Below are 14,815 nucleotides of genomic sequence, written 5' to 3'. Positions count from 1 at the left end.
TTATTTTATGCTGCTTTTTGCAGAGATGAATATCTTGTCTTGTTATATGTGGCATATAAACAAAATGTGGATATGTGTTAGAGTGGTTAAGGCATGAACTATATGATAAAAGTAATGATTTTACTGATATGGCTATGAATGAGTCTGAAACTTGCCACTTTCAAAGTGAGCTTTGTTAAAAATTACTTTTATTAGAAAAGAATCCTGAGATAGTGTTTATCACCATGCTTAGACTCCAAATTATCAGAAGGCTTAAATCATGAGAAGTTTCATTTTGAACTATATAGTGAAAACAACAGTCATAGTAACAATCAACATGTGATCCTGAGAGTGCCCTCTAAGTTATTAAAGAATAATAGCTTCCATTGTTACACATAGAGAAAGAATAAGTTGCCATTTTAAAAAATCCACAATTTTAGAAGTCAGGAGACCTACACTGAAATCTGGCTCATATTAGCTGTGGTGAACTCATGCAACAACCTCTCTTTGCTTATCTAAAAACAAGAGGATTATAATTCCCACAATCTATGCATGATGAGGTAGTTGTGAAGCTCAAACAAGATAGTGGATATGAAAGTGATTGGGAAACTCTGAAGTACTTATCAAAAGTGAGAGATATGTATTAAGTTGCTAAAAAAGTTATCCATGTTTATTACATTGTATAATTCTTCAATAATCCAAATATTCAGTTCCCTGAGATTAGCAAGTTTGTTCTATTTTTTCATGCTATCAATTTTACAAATGAATGTCACTACTCAGTGTGACAAAGTCCATGCCTTAAACATTGGAACAAGTACCTTATGCCAAGAAAGCATAATGCATTATTTGCTTGTAATAATCACTTAAGAAAAATATTTATTTGAAGAGATGCTCTCAGATATCCTTCAATTATCATTTAAAGAAGATTAATTCTATGACAATGTTTACAAATTATCTACATATTCATTAATTTTTTTACTTAAAATTTAGCATGCATGGCTCCTTTAAATTGGTGGTTTTTAAATGGGTTTCTTAAAATTCTTGAACACCTTTTGCAATCTCATGTAAGTGAGAAAATCATATCCAATAAAGAGCACATAGGAACACATATTTGAAATTCTGTGGATAATGTATCAGTAATTCACAGACCTTGTGTGATCTATAGTTCACAGACCCAGGTTAAGAAATTCTGTTTTAAATTTGTGTGAACATTCTTAAATAGCATAGTTAAATGCTATATAATAAATTCAGTCTCTTATTTTCTTTTTTGATTGTTTAAATAACAGTTTTCTACATTTGCAAATTTAAAGCCTTTATTCTGACTTTATTCTGACTTAATTTGTCTACCCAGCAAATAAACAAACACTAAGTCATTATTCAATATGAGATAGCATTTTTAAGAGTAATGAGGTGGAAAATTAATTAAATGTGGCTGAAAATTATAAATTATTTAACTAAACACTGTAGGGTAGGGATAGGTGGTCTTTCTGAAAGCCCTTTACTTTTTGCAAAATTATTCCTGGAACTCAAAACAGCAATCACACAAATGTTCCAGGAACTTAGGCCAAAGCCTTTCTCTCATTTCTTTGGATATTAGCAATGCTGCTGTTTCCAAATAGACTGTGCAATTCCCATATATATTGTGTGTTATACATTAAATCTGATAAGTATATTTATGGACATATCCATGGACCCCAGACCCTCTTTTCTAGGCCCTGCCAGGAATTTGACTCTCTCCTACAACAGTGCTGATTAAAATCTTGCCTACCAAACAACCCGATTCAGTGTGCACTGGGTTATTTTCCATGAAAGTAAAAGCATAGTTTTAAGAAAAAAAAGTGTCTTAGTTCTCAACCATTTGTATACAGATATAATCACCAGCATAACTGAGGCTTTTCCCAGGATTATTCAGAAAATTAATCCACATATAGCTGTTTGGTTTTGGTTTAGGTTTAGAAAGATATACTGTATGGAAAACAGATTCTTTAATCTTTTTTATAGTTCTAGTCTGCTAAAATTCTCATAGTTAACTACAATCAGATTCTTTTTTTTCATTTGGAGAGAACTGTTACACATGACCCACTAGCAAAATCCATTTTTAGCATAAAATTGATATCTATTTATGTTGTAACAGATTGTGTAATCACTGGATCTAAAACACTCAGCAGTCTGCCTACATTTAAGAGGCAAGTATCTGTATCTCACAGGCCGTCTTGCAGATTTTTCTAGGGAGTTGGTTCTCATTTCCATCCTTCATCATCCTTAAAAAAGGATAAAAAATTTTCTTTCCACAAACTAAACATGACCAAAAGTTTTTCTCAGATAACCACATGGCCAAAATATATTCTGTTTTAACCCTAAAGCATTAGCTAGTAAGGCAAAAATCTAGTACTAGATGTCAGGAAGTACTCTGCCTTCTGTCTTTAGAAAAGCCTTCAGTTTTAGTGAAAATAAAGAGAAAGTTGAACTAAGAATTTGGCAGCCAAGGAGATCTGACATCCAAATATTTTTAAAATATTTTAACTTATAGTAGAAACACATTCTTTCTCATCAACCCCATCACCACCCCATTCCTGATGCCAAGTGCGCAATTGTGATCCTATTTTCAAAACAGTTATAGAGAGCGACATTAAGCCCTAAGAGCAAGAAGCAGCATTTTCCAGGTGACGGGGTATCCGTTTCCTCAGGCCATTGGACTAAAATGCTGAGCTTTGCCTCTCAAAGTGTATATGATGTATGCTTTGTTGCAACTGGGAAACTTCAGATAAGTGGCAGAAGAGAAACCTGTCTCTCATGGCCCACCTGGTGTTTAAGCAGCCAGCTGTGAAAACTCAGTTAGAAAAAAATGTCAAGAAGGACCTTTTTGTTACCATTCTTTCACTCCTCTCATCTGGTTGGCCTGCCTTCTCTCCTTCATGAAAACCTAGCACCTTTAGGTTCACTGTACCTGCACCACTACATAATCTGCAAAGCAAATGCCAATGAAGGGCTATAAGGATGCCTTTGATGTCTGTAAAGGGGGCTTACCACATCTGCTCTCTTCACCATATATCTGGCCTCTAATATCCAACCTTCCATACCAGATGCTCAGTCAATCCTGGCTGCAGGAATTGAGGAATGTTGACTGAAGACAACTTAACGGCATACATCCTCCCAAGGGCTTATGTGATTGAGCAAGTGCTAGAGCCTCAAACTGAAGTAATCAAGACTAGAAAATAGATGTCCATGACCAGTCAGCCTGAAGGGGGAAGCACAAGTGTCCCTGAAGAACACCAAAAGCCCAAGATCACTCCATATCCCATACATTTAGGATGATTCTGTGTCTTCAGAAGAGGTGTCCCCTGCATGTCTTCCATTCCTCAAGTAAGGGCCAAAACAAACACTAGCTCTACCTCCATTTAGTCCCTCTCTCAGGTCAGAGCACGACCTAGCAGTGGAGCCTGGAAAGCAGGTTGGAAGTCGATAGTGGACACTGAGGAGAACAGCAGTCTGGGAGTTCTTGAAGGAAGTCTGTGTGCTCCTTTCTTCATCACTGAACACCTAGAGAACAGAAAAGAGAACTGACTCTGTGTTCCTTCTGTGTCCACCATTAATTAAGGGTCTAGATCTAAACATCAATGAATGGAATAAAGTTAGTTAACATTCTTTAGCATTTAGTATAAGCCCAGTCTTGTTCTAAATGCTTTTCACCCATTAATGTAATATTCACAACAACATCAACAATAGATTTTACTATTACCTGCCCCTCTTCCATTTGATGAAGGAACTGTCCCCAAAATAACACAGCTTTTAGGAAGTGAAGCCAAGAACAAAATAAAAGAAATAATATTTATTGATAGCTTGTCATGTAGCAGGGCTTTACATGTAATATCTCACTTAGTTCTCACCACAACCTTCGGAAACAGGCACTATTACTATTGCCATTTTACAAATGTAGAAAATAGGCTTGAAATGATTTTATAACTTGTCCAGACTTTCACAGCTGTAAGTGACAGGGCCAGAATTCAAACCCAAGGATGTAGTTGGATGTAGAATTGTTCCAATTTCTATATTTATATGATGGGGTTGGAAATCTTCAAAGTATTTAAAAGATTGAGACAGTTGTTTGGAGACAGGACAGGAGAAGCTGGAACATTCTTGCCTTTTCTGCTCCAGGAAGCCTGAGAAGATGTGCCAAGCCCTATGGTTAGCAAGAGAAGTAACAAGGGGCATTGAACAGTGAAAAGACTGTTAGGTGGAAGCTAACTCTGGCAGGAGGTGCCGTGGAATCTCACAGCCCCTGGAAGGGGGCCTCCCCAAATGTCACCTACTAAGATGGGCAGACAACGGGACACCTTCAGCTGAACTTCTCTTCAGGGAGAGGGAGGGGAGCTGGGAACTCCAGGTCCTTTCTTTCAATATCTTACCCTGGCCCACAATCTTCTATTGTCTGTATTTTCATCTCTAACCACACCCCACTTGGATTTTGCTCCCTGGCAGCAAAAGGCATTAGTTATATTTCAGCATTATCTTTAATATTATTTTTCAAATTAGCTGAATTGATAAAGCACCGAACCAAATCAAATTAGCAACTTTTTTCATGAGTATGCTCCCATCGCTAATAGTTACAAGGTTTTAAACTCTTACCCATTAATCCCCAGAGAAATTGTAGTAGGTGGGGAGGAGGACGTTGGGGTCTCTGTTTAGAAAAGGTGTGTTGCATTGTACCTTATTTCTAACTCTCAGCGGTTTTCACATGACCGTGACTCACAGACGTGATGAGGAAATTATGTTAATTAACAAGGTTAAAATTCCAGACTCTGCTCCTAGTGTGATTCATGCTGTATATTACTTGGGGGGAAAAAGGCTAAAAACCAGTATTTTTACACTGCATTGTAATTGTATTTTTGACAGAAGTCTAACACACCAATACCAGAAAGCAGATGCCCCAAATGTGTTCAGAGAGCCAGCCATGTTTTTGAGGATTTAAAAACACTTCGTATTTGAGGACGCTATAAATAAGGGGCTGAGAGGTAGGTCAGTCATGAAAGTTCCATAACGATCCAGGGGAGAAAAATTATTTAGAAGTGCCAATATTGGGAACATGCTGCAGGTTTTAAACAGAAAATTAGTGAATCACAATCACCAACCAGAGGGGCCAATGGTGGGTTCTTGGAAGTGGAATTAGGGACAAATTCCCCCAGGGTTGAACTTAGCAGAGACTGGCATTAGCCAGGGGTCTAGGCTGCCTGCTCCATCTTGAGGCTGCCCCAACTCCAGCCTTCCTCCCCATCTCCCAGTCCTCAGCTCCCACCACTAGTCCTCTTGCCCCACGTCTAGTTGATTATGAGAGGTGTGTGGGAAAATTTCACCTTCCTGTTCATACCCAGGAGTGGATGAACAGATCCAGGGATTAGGTGTTTGTTGGCCTCTGTCTTGAATCCTGGCTCCTAACCTCAAACCAAACAAGGCCACAAACCAAATCCAGCCCAGAGCATTGGCCCAGCCATCCATCCACCACCACAGGCCACATCTTCGCTAGTTGTGGGAAGTCCTTTCCCAGATTCTCGCTTAAGATTCCGTTCAGGGAGCCCCAATGAGCTGGGTGCGATGCAGTGACACTTCGCGGAGGCTGGCTTCCACACACTGCAGATAAACAGACCCCTCTCTCTCTCTTTCACCTTGGAGACCCTTTGCCTCTCCATACTCTTCCCCCGCTTCCTCCCTGTCTATCAAGCCCAGGCCTTGAAACCTCACAGTTTTCCCTTTACACTCCACACCTTATTAATACCACTTTATCGTTGGCAGGTATGAGGCAGAAGCTTCCTCTCCTAAGGGGTGGTGGAGGGAGACAGCCCTCTTTGGCCGATAGCCAGCATCTGGCCACACGCAGATGGCCCCACTTAGACCTGGCTGTGGAAGTTACCCCAGGTCTTCTCAGAACCTATGGTTTTATGCATGATTCCTATTTTCTGGAACTGTCTGGCTCTCTCACAACTCCATGCATCTGTCCCTCCCTACTTAGCACATAGAAATACAAATGTTTGTACTTTGTAGACAGACATATGTTTAATAAAGAACTCGAACTCCTAAAAAAAAAAAAAAAAAGAATTCCGCCGAACTGAACTCTGGTAGAGAGCTGGAAATGGGCACGCAGTGCCTCCTGCAACTGGTGCTGCCTGTCCTCTGCGCTTTGGGGAGGAGAGCGTGCCTCAGTTCCACCCTGGGAGACCCCAGCTTCCCAGGGTCTGCAGGCACAAAATGGAATTCCTTCCATGGGGAACTCTCGCAGGCCTTGCACCTTTCTTCCCTTCTGCCTCTTAGGCTACCGCCGCCGCCACCGCCACTTGCTCCCTTCCCCAAGCTCACTTCGCTGCTTGGGGACCGGAGGCTAAAAAGCTCAGCTGGAAAGCTACAGTGGGGCGGTGCCAGCGCGGAGACCCGCTCCGCGAGCGCAGGGTCCTGGGTGAACTGGGAGGGAAGGAGCGGCCGGCCTCGGTTCTTAGAACGCCCCCGCTGCGCTCGGGGTGCAGTGGGGAGCCGGAGACCCACCAGCGCGCCTGGCTAGCGAGTTGGCGGCTGCTTCAGTTAACGTTGCATGGTCAAGGTGTGGAAACTGGTACCTGCTGCTAAAAGAGACATCGCCATATTCTTCCCATTTGTTTTCTTTTTTGTGTAAAGCTTTTATTTTTAAACAGCCCATTACATATGAAAATTAATTTCGGTCATTGCTGGGATTGAGAGGAAGTAATTTGAAGGGCATAATGTGTTTGAAGATATGTGGCCCTTAATATATATCCCCTTACTTTATTAAAATTTCCTGACACTTGAATACAGTACTAATGATCTGCACATATTATATGGAACTGTACCATATTGAAAAATAACACACAAATTGCACAAAAATTCTTAAAAACATAATTTTTTTTCTAGTAGCTTTACAGTTTCGGATCTTACATTTAAGTCTTTATTTTTGAGTTGACTTTTGTATATAGTGTGAGATAAGGGCCTAGTACTATTCAGTTTTCCAACATCATTTATTGAAGAGGCTGCCATTGTGCAACATGGGGACTATAGTTAATAATAAAGTATTGTGTACTTGAAAATTGCTGAGAGTGAATTTTAAGTATTTTCAACACAAATTAATAAGTATGTGGGGTAATGCATATGCTAATTAGCTTGATTTACCCATTTCACAATATATGCATATTTCAAAACATTATGTGGTGTACCATAAATCTATACAGTTTTAATTTGTAAATTAAATTAGAAACAAAAAAATGTATAACAAAGAAACAAAAATGGGAGATTATGTGATTGAAGCCCTTTGCAAAGCAGAAATGTTTCTAAAACTCTCCCAGAATTACTATGTGGTTTGTTTAGCACCCAAAGCGTGTGTTTTAATGCGCTCAGCCGCTCCCGGGCCTTGAGAATCAAGCCTGTAATCAAGATCACTGAGCGACTGGCGTCTTCATAGGAAGCAATTGACAGAAGACTCAGGATGAATGGAAGATGGACTCTCCCTGCCTTTCCACACCGAAAATATACTTCAGAGGATTATTTCTGACAACATGAAAATTTCTTATAATTGTAAGGGGGACGTTTTTTGTAGAGCTGAGCACCAAAACAACACAGATTTATGCCTAAACTATATCAATTCTATTAAAATGAACACAATAATTTCAGGTGCTAACATGAATTACTACATACCATGGCTGCTGACTGGGCTTCTTCAGATCTCTCCTGGTTATTCCTGTTTAAAGACTATGCTCACAAAAATGTGTACGGATGACAGAACATGTAATACTAAAAACAGAAAAATAAGACTGAAAGAATCCAAATGATGTGCCCCAGGGTATTCTGAGAGGAAAACTTAAGGTCAACAGAAGCCGATGTGACAGCTATGAGGATGACCCCTAAGGACTCTTTTTTGTAGTGTTAGTGGGGAGGAAAGCCTAAAAAATCGAAATCAGACCTTGTATCAGCAAAGAAATGCTTCATAAGTTGGAGGAGAGATATAAATTAAACTCTAGTTGACTTCTCTATACAAGAACAGGAATATCTCAAGATAGACTCTATCATCAGGTTCTAGATGTTCTATTCTGGGTTGGGGGCTACAGGAGTTTCAAGGTGAGTCCAGGCTCCACAGAGAACTTTCTCTATAACTTTGATCTAATTCCCTCTGGATGCCTTGGATTTCCCTCTCGGAAATTAAAGAAGAGAGCAAAAGATTCCCTGGGCCTGTCTACATCCACCACTCTATCATTCTACAAGTATGCACCAGAGCAAGGGAAGTCTGTCCTAGAAGCCTCACAAGATAACTAGGAGAGTAAATGGTAAACAGGAGCCAGGCCCTGAAAAAAATCAAGAGGTACCAAGTTTTGAGAAGGCCTGTATTTAAGGCATGAAATAAATTCAGCCTGAGTCACAAAGAAGAGTTTTGAAAAAGATAATAAGGAAATAGCTAGGTGCAATGGTTCACACCTGTAATCCCAGCACTTGGGGAGGCTGAGGTGGTCAGATCACCTGAGGTCAGGGGTTCAAGACCATCCTAGCCAGCATGGTGAAACCCCCTCTCTACTAAAAATACAAAAACTAGCCAGGCGTGGTGATGTGCCTGTAATCCCAGCTACTCAGGAGACTGAGGCGGGAGAATGGCTTGAACCCAGGAGGCGGAGGTTGCAGTGAGCAGAGATCCTGCCACTGCACTGCCTGGAGCAAGACTCCGTCTCAAAAACAAACAAACAAACAAACAAAACAACAACAACAACAAACAGAGAGAGAGAGAGAATAAGGAAACCATGCTTATATCTTATCCACTCAACACGAGGTTAAGTGCCTCCTCACCTGACCAGGATCATTGAGTTGGATAAAGGCAGATGGATTCCCTGCTTTCACCTTTCTTAGCCTGGAGAAATGGAGAAACAGAAGTACAAATGGGAAGCAGATTCAACAAAGTGCAAGCAACGTGGATCTCACTGGGTGGCAAAGTCACGGGAGATATTTATGGATTTCTGATTAGTTCACCGTGTTTTCTACATTTTTACAACAAGCATGTATTGTTTTTATTTTATATACACACACACACACATAACCACACACATGCACATATACATATATATATATATTTCCCTTGGACCATAAAATTTTATTGGCAGATCAGGGGAAGAGCAGGGGATAAGGGTACCTTCGTTCCCATCCTCCCACCCAGGAGGCACCCTCCGAAGGACAGCAGAAGCCCCTTAGCCTGCTGCCTCAGAGGACCTTGGAGGCAGAAAGATTATTGTAGTGATATTCCTGGCCCTCGAGCAGGCTGCGGTAGGTGGCGATCTCCTGCTGCAGCCGCGACTTGTTGTCCGTGAACTGCTGGTACTCCTGATTTTGCCGCTCACTATCAGCTCGCACATCGCCCAGCTGGACTTCAATACCGTTGATCAGCGACTGGATCTGCGCCAGCTGGGCTCCAACGCGCGCCTCCGTTTCTGCCAGTGTGCCTTCCAAGGTGGCTTTCATGCTCAGCTGTGACTGCAGCTCAAGACCCTGGAGGGTGTGCCGCAGGTCAGTCACCTTGGACAGGCTCATCTGGAGCTGATCCGTGTGGCCAGCGACCTCTCGGTTCAGTTCTTCAGTCCGGCTGGTGAACCAGGCTTCAGCATCCTTCCAGTTCTGCTCCGCCATGACCTTGTATTGGCTTCGCATGTCACTCAAGATCCTGGCGAGATCGGTGCCCCGAGCAGAATCCACCTCCACACTGACCTGGCCTCCCACTTGGCCCCTCAGCCCACTGATTTCCTCTTCATGGTTCTTCTTCAGGTAGGCCAGCTCTTCCTTCAGGCCTTCAATCTGCATCTCCAGGACGGTACTGGCCAGGGTCAGCTCGCCCAGCACCCTGCGCAGGCCGTTGATGTCGGCCTCCACGGTCATGCGCAGAACCTGCTCCGTGTCAGTCTTGGTTCGGAAGTTATCTGCAGCCAGACGGGCGTTGTCGATCTCCAGGACAATCCTGGAGTTCTCAATGGTGGCACCAAGAAGCTTGTCCTGCAGGTCCTGGATGGTCTTGTAGTAGTGGCTGTAGTCACGGGAGGGCCCGGGACCCTGCTTCTGGTACCAGTCGCGGATCTTCACCTCCAGCTCGCAGTTGGCAGCCTCCAGGGCGCGCACCTTGTCCAGGTAGGAGGCCAGGCGGTCGTTGAGGTTCTGCATAGTGAGCTTCTCGTTGCCCTCCAGCAGCCGGTCGGACGCGGCCGGGACGCCGCTGTAGCCCCCCAAGGAGGACGAGGACAGACACGAAGCGGGCGGAGGACACGGACGCGCCGCGGCCGCCGGCCCCAGTGCATGCTGGGCGCGCAAAAGGCGACCCCTGGCCCCAAACTCACGGAGCCGCCGCCCAGGCCCCCGAAGGACGACTTTGCGGACGACTGGCTGTAGCAGTAGGAAGTCGTGGCGAGGCGGAGCACGGACGGAGCGGCCCTGGTGCCAGAGGCTGAGATTCGCGGGAGGAGCCATAAAATTTTTTTTTAATAGCTACTTTACATAAATATCAGATTATATGTTTGTCAATGTCGTACAAGCACTTGATGAGGGAAATGACCGCTCAACAGATGACTATCTGAGGCTGAGGTTAAATGGCTTATTAAGATCACAGAACTGGACGGGCTCGGTGGCTCACGCCTGTAATCCAAGCACTTTGGGAGGCCGAGGCGGGCGGATCACGAGGTCAAGAGATCCAGAGCATCCTGTCCAACATGGTGAAACTCCATCTCTACTAAAAATACAAAAATTAGCTAGGAGTGGTGGCGCGCGCCTGTAGTCCCAGCTATCCCAGCTAATCGGGAGGCTGAGGCAGGAGAAGGGCTTGAACCCAAGAGGCAGAGGTTGCAGTGAGCCGACATCACTTGCCACTGCACTCCAGCCTGGCGACAAAGCGAGACTCTGTTTTGTTTTTGTTTTTTTTTTTTTTAAAGAAAGAAAAAAAAAAGCACAGACCTATAGTGAACAAGAAAGATGGTGGCACGCACATAACTGCATATTACCAAAAGATTTTTTTGTTTCTTTTCTTTTTCCTTTTTGCAAGACAGCCGGGATTAAAATCTAAGCTTTCTAAGTCTCCGGATCTGTGCCCTTTCCACCAGCTGACAGTGTCTGCTAATAACAATATGCACTCTCAAGGATCAAGATAAGCACTGCAATATATTCAGTCACAAAAAAATGAAACGTAAGAAACCTATATATGAAAAACATTTTCATGTCTCACTCTCCCTTTTACTCTGTCACTATGCCTTTTTAATTTTTAATTTCTTTTTATTTATTTTCTGTCTCTATTAAAGGCATACCCTTAAATTGTATTTGGAAAATAAATAAAAGGAAAAATCACATATTCTCATTATACTAAAATGACCCTGTTGATAAGCATGTTAGGTATAGTCAGACTTAAAATATACGTTGAAGCATGCATAAAATTCCCTTTATGTGCCTACAAGTCAAAAGTCATCGGACACACTCTCCAATTATAAGAAGTGCTCTAAATCTAGACGCTTCTCACACAGGCAACTCTGTGGTTTTCTCTGGGGTGAATAGCAGCATCAACCCCTTCTATCTGTATCCATAAGACAACAAATTTCCTACATTTTCCAATTTTTTCTTCATCTTCTACATCCTCATTTGGGTTACTGTAAAAATTAAAAGAAATTAAATAGGTAAAGTAACCAGTTATGTTTGCTATTAGCAACAGCCTTGACACATTCTCACTTTTTTCAAGAAACCTTCATTTGCAACCCTATGGGGAGTAACCTCTCCCTCTGCTGTTCTGCTGGTATTTTCTTTGTACCTCTAATAAAGCAGAAATGGGGTCTGTCTTGAGTTAGAATTATTTATGCACGTGTCTATTTTCTACCCTGGATTATATAGGCCCCTTCTGAGCGGGGATCATATTTTATTCATTGTGTTTTGCCCACATTGGGCAGGGGGCCTTGTACTGTGAGAGCACTTTGCCAAGTGTAAAGCACTATCAACTTGATGATGATTTGTGTCAAGCATATTCTGAATTGTATTGCATTCTTTGTCAGTGAGGGTCATTACTACTCCTCTCCTAGAGCAATGTTTATGAAGTTAGAAGTTAGGAAATTCTCCTTTCAATGAGAGAGCAATCCCAGATGTTAGAAATGTGGAGTCCAGATACATCTTCTCATTGTTCTCCCTGGAACAAATCCACTTTCCTGAAGATGGAATTGTCTTTTTGCCTTGGTCGCAATGTAAGTAAATAGAAGTCACCTTTTCTAATGAGACACTTCCTCTTTCATGATTTCTTAGACAAAGGCACGAACACACAAAACGTCCCATTATCTAAGTAACTGAGGCAGTGAAGAGAAAGGAAGTATTGAAGAAAATGCATAGTTTATGACTTCTTTTTCAGTGGTTTGGAAACACTAAGCTATGGAGAAGGGCAAACCATGGAAGGCTATTCCTGTAAATGCCCTCAGCATTCACTTAGTTCAAGTCTTTTGTTCACACCTAAGGAAAATGAAATAGAGAAAAGTGAAGAAACATGCTCAGAACTTATGTGGTGAGAGGAAGAATCTCTGTTCTGAAATGAAATTTAGGTCAACCTATATGAAAAGTGAGGGGTCAATTTGAAATGATTTCAGAGTCTTCTAATTTTAGGCATCATACCTTTCTAATACCAAGGGTTATCTTGCCTTTGCTGCCACAAATCTGACAGAAGGAGAAGCCAGGACAGACAGGGAAACGAAACAGTATCTTTAAATGAAGCTTCAGGAAGTGCTGCTCTGAGGCCTCCCCAGAAGACCTAAAGCTGAAAAGATTCCTGTGGAGAAGGTCACACTGAAACTCAGGTTTCGAGAACATTATGTGTTCCTTTAGGCTGCAGGATCATTGTTGTCCCAGGGTACCTACAGCTAGTAGGACCAACTGCAAGATGCAAGCAACCTTGATTGCACCTGACATGGGACCGGATCTGTCAGTGATATGAAAATACTGACTTTATCTCCTTCCTCTTTCCACACACTTGTTATTTGCTTTCCATATCAGCTGTGCAGAAATTGGCTCTCTTTAATCACATTCCCGTCTCCATTTCATTACCTCCCCATCCCTATCTTCTGCACATCATCACTTGTGCCTCCCTGTTTCTGGTTCCATTGTCGGCCTCACCATCCTTCCCTACATGAATCTAGACACATCCAGATTGATTTCAACATGACCTCTTCATGATACAAAAGGCACAAAGGCAAAAAAAACCCAAAAGAAAAACAACAAAAAAAACTTCTGATCCTCCCATCCGTAAGTCACAAATGGCAGAAAATCAAAATTTTGTGTCAAAATTAATAAAACGCAAATATGCATGGTATCTTATCAGAAAAAGTGAAAAAGTAGAGGGCTGTGGTTAAGAGGGAAGACTCTGAAGCTAGATTCTCTGGTTCAAACCTTGGCTCTGCCACTCTATCACTTAAGTTCTGTGTGTCTCACTTTATCCATCTTTAAAATGAGAATGATGATGGTATCGACTTCAGTAGTTACGGTAGTGGTTTGACTGTATAATAATAAGAACAAAGATAATAGCCACTTAAATGAAATAGAAGTTTGCTTCTCTTCAGTATAGGAGTCCAGAGCTGCTAAGGTGGCACCATGATTCTGTGGAGCTTGACTCCTTGTGTCTTTTTATTCTGCCCTCTCAAAAGGTGGCTTCTGTCTCATGGACCATGATGGCTACTCCAGCTGCCACCAGGATATCTGCATTCCAGCTAGCAGAAGAGGATAAGAAAAGAGGGAACATATCCTCATCTCCTTTAGGAGTATGATCCAGAAGTTCCCACATCACTCCTACTCACAGTCCCATTGACCAGAACCTAGTCAATGGCCACATCTAATTTCAAGGGATGCCACATGCCTTGATAAAACTTTATCACTATAGCAAGAGGGGAGAACAGAAATTGGGGGGAAAACTAGTAATCTCTGTCACCCCAATGATTTAAAGCTGTGCGGATTAAAATAATTACATACAAAAACATTTAAAACAGTGCCTAAAACATAGTAAACCTGTGATGATTGTTAGTTGTTAAAACAATAACAATACTAGTGAATTACTATTCACTAGTGTTTTCTTACTACTTTTGTACTGTATGTTCATGGATAGTGAGGATCATGCAAAGTATTTAGACCCCTTAACTTAAAAATAACTATGCATTAATATGAAATGTATGTTAATTTTTTAAAACAAAAATAAATGAAAATAAAAAGAAAAAATAACTGTTCATCTAACCTTTCAATTATAAAATTTTGCATAATTGTTACGGAACCAGTTTTGAGCAGTAGAATTTTTCTGTGTTATTTTCAGAAAATCTATATGTGTACATCAAGATATTAACTAGGGAAATTAGAAACTGTGGAATTCAAAAAAATCAACGTTTGTACGGGCCTATGATCACTTATGGTTCAAGGCAACTGAGTTTCTTAACAGAAAGAGTTGACAATTACACAGCTATTTCTTTACAAAAGATCAAAAGATTTAATTTGTTGGCCTAGCACTTCTTTAATCCAGAAACACACCCAACAGGGTTCACTAATGCCTATGAGTATTTCTGACAGAATAAGGAAAGCCTTCCAATCTAAATGGAAAACAAAACTAAAAAAAAAAATGAAAGTAATCTTTTTAAACCAGCAAGTGGCACAACTTTGGCCTGATTCGTTGTGTATAAATTAGACTCCCTTCTCATACAAGAATCTTAGTTTCTTAAGGTTATCTCTAGCTCCTTAGGACAGTACAGAAGTTGATTTTCCTACCTTATGGATTAATTTATATTTTTATACTGTTTGTTACCATGAAACTTCATTAGGGTCTTAG

General features: G+C 41.6%; 1 pseudogene across 1 annotated transcript; it reads right to left on the bottom strand.

The window, feature by feature from the left end:
- Positions 1-9,088: 9,088 nt before the first annotated feature.
- LOC105544538 lies at positions 9,089-10,459 on the bottom strand (annotated as a pseudogene). Its single transcript, XR_001006779.1, has one exon. The product of XR_001006779.1 is annotated as a keratin, type I cytoskeletal 19 pseudogene (transcript).
- Positions 10,460-14,815: the final 4,356 nt, after the last annotated feature.

The sequence above is a fragment of the Mandrillus leucophaeus genome, unplaced genomic scaffold, assembly GCF_000951045.1.
Source record: "Mandrillus leucophaeus isolate KB7577 unplaced genomic scaffold, Mleu.le_1.0 Scaffold300, whole genome shotgun sequence".
NCBI classification, from domain to species: Eukaryota; Metazoa; Chordata; class Mammalia; order Primates; family Cercopithecidae; genus Mandrillus; species Mandrillus leucophaeus.
This window is presented reverse-complemented; position numbering and strand designations above follow the sequence as displayed.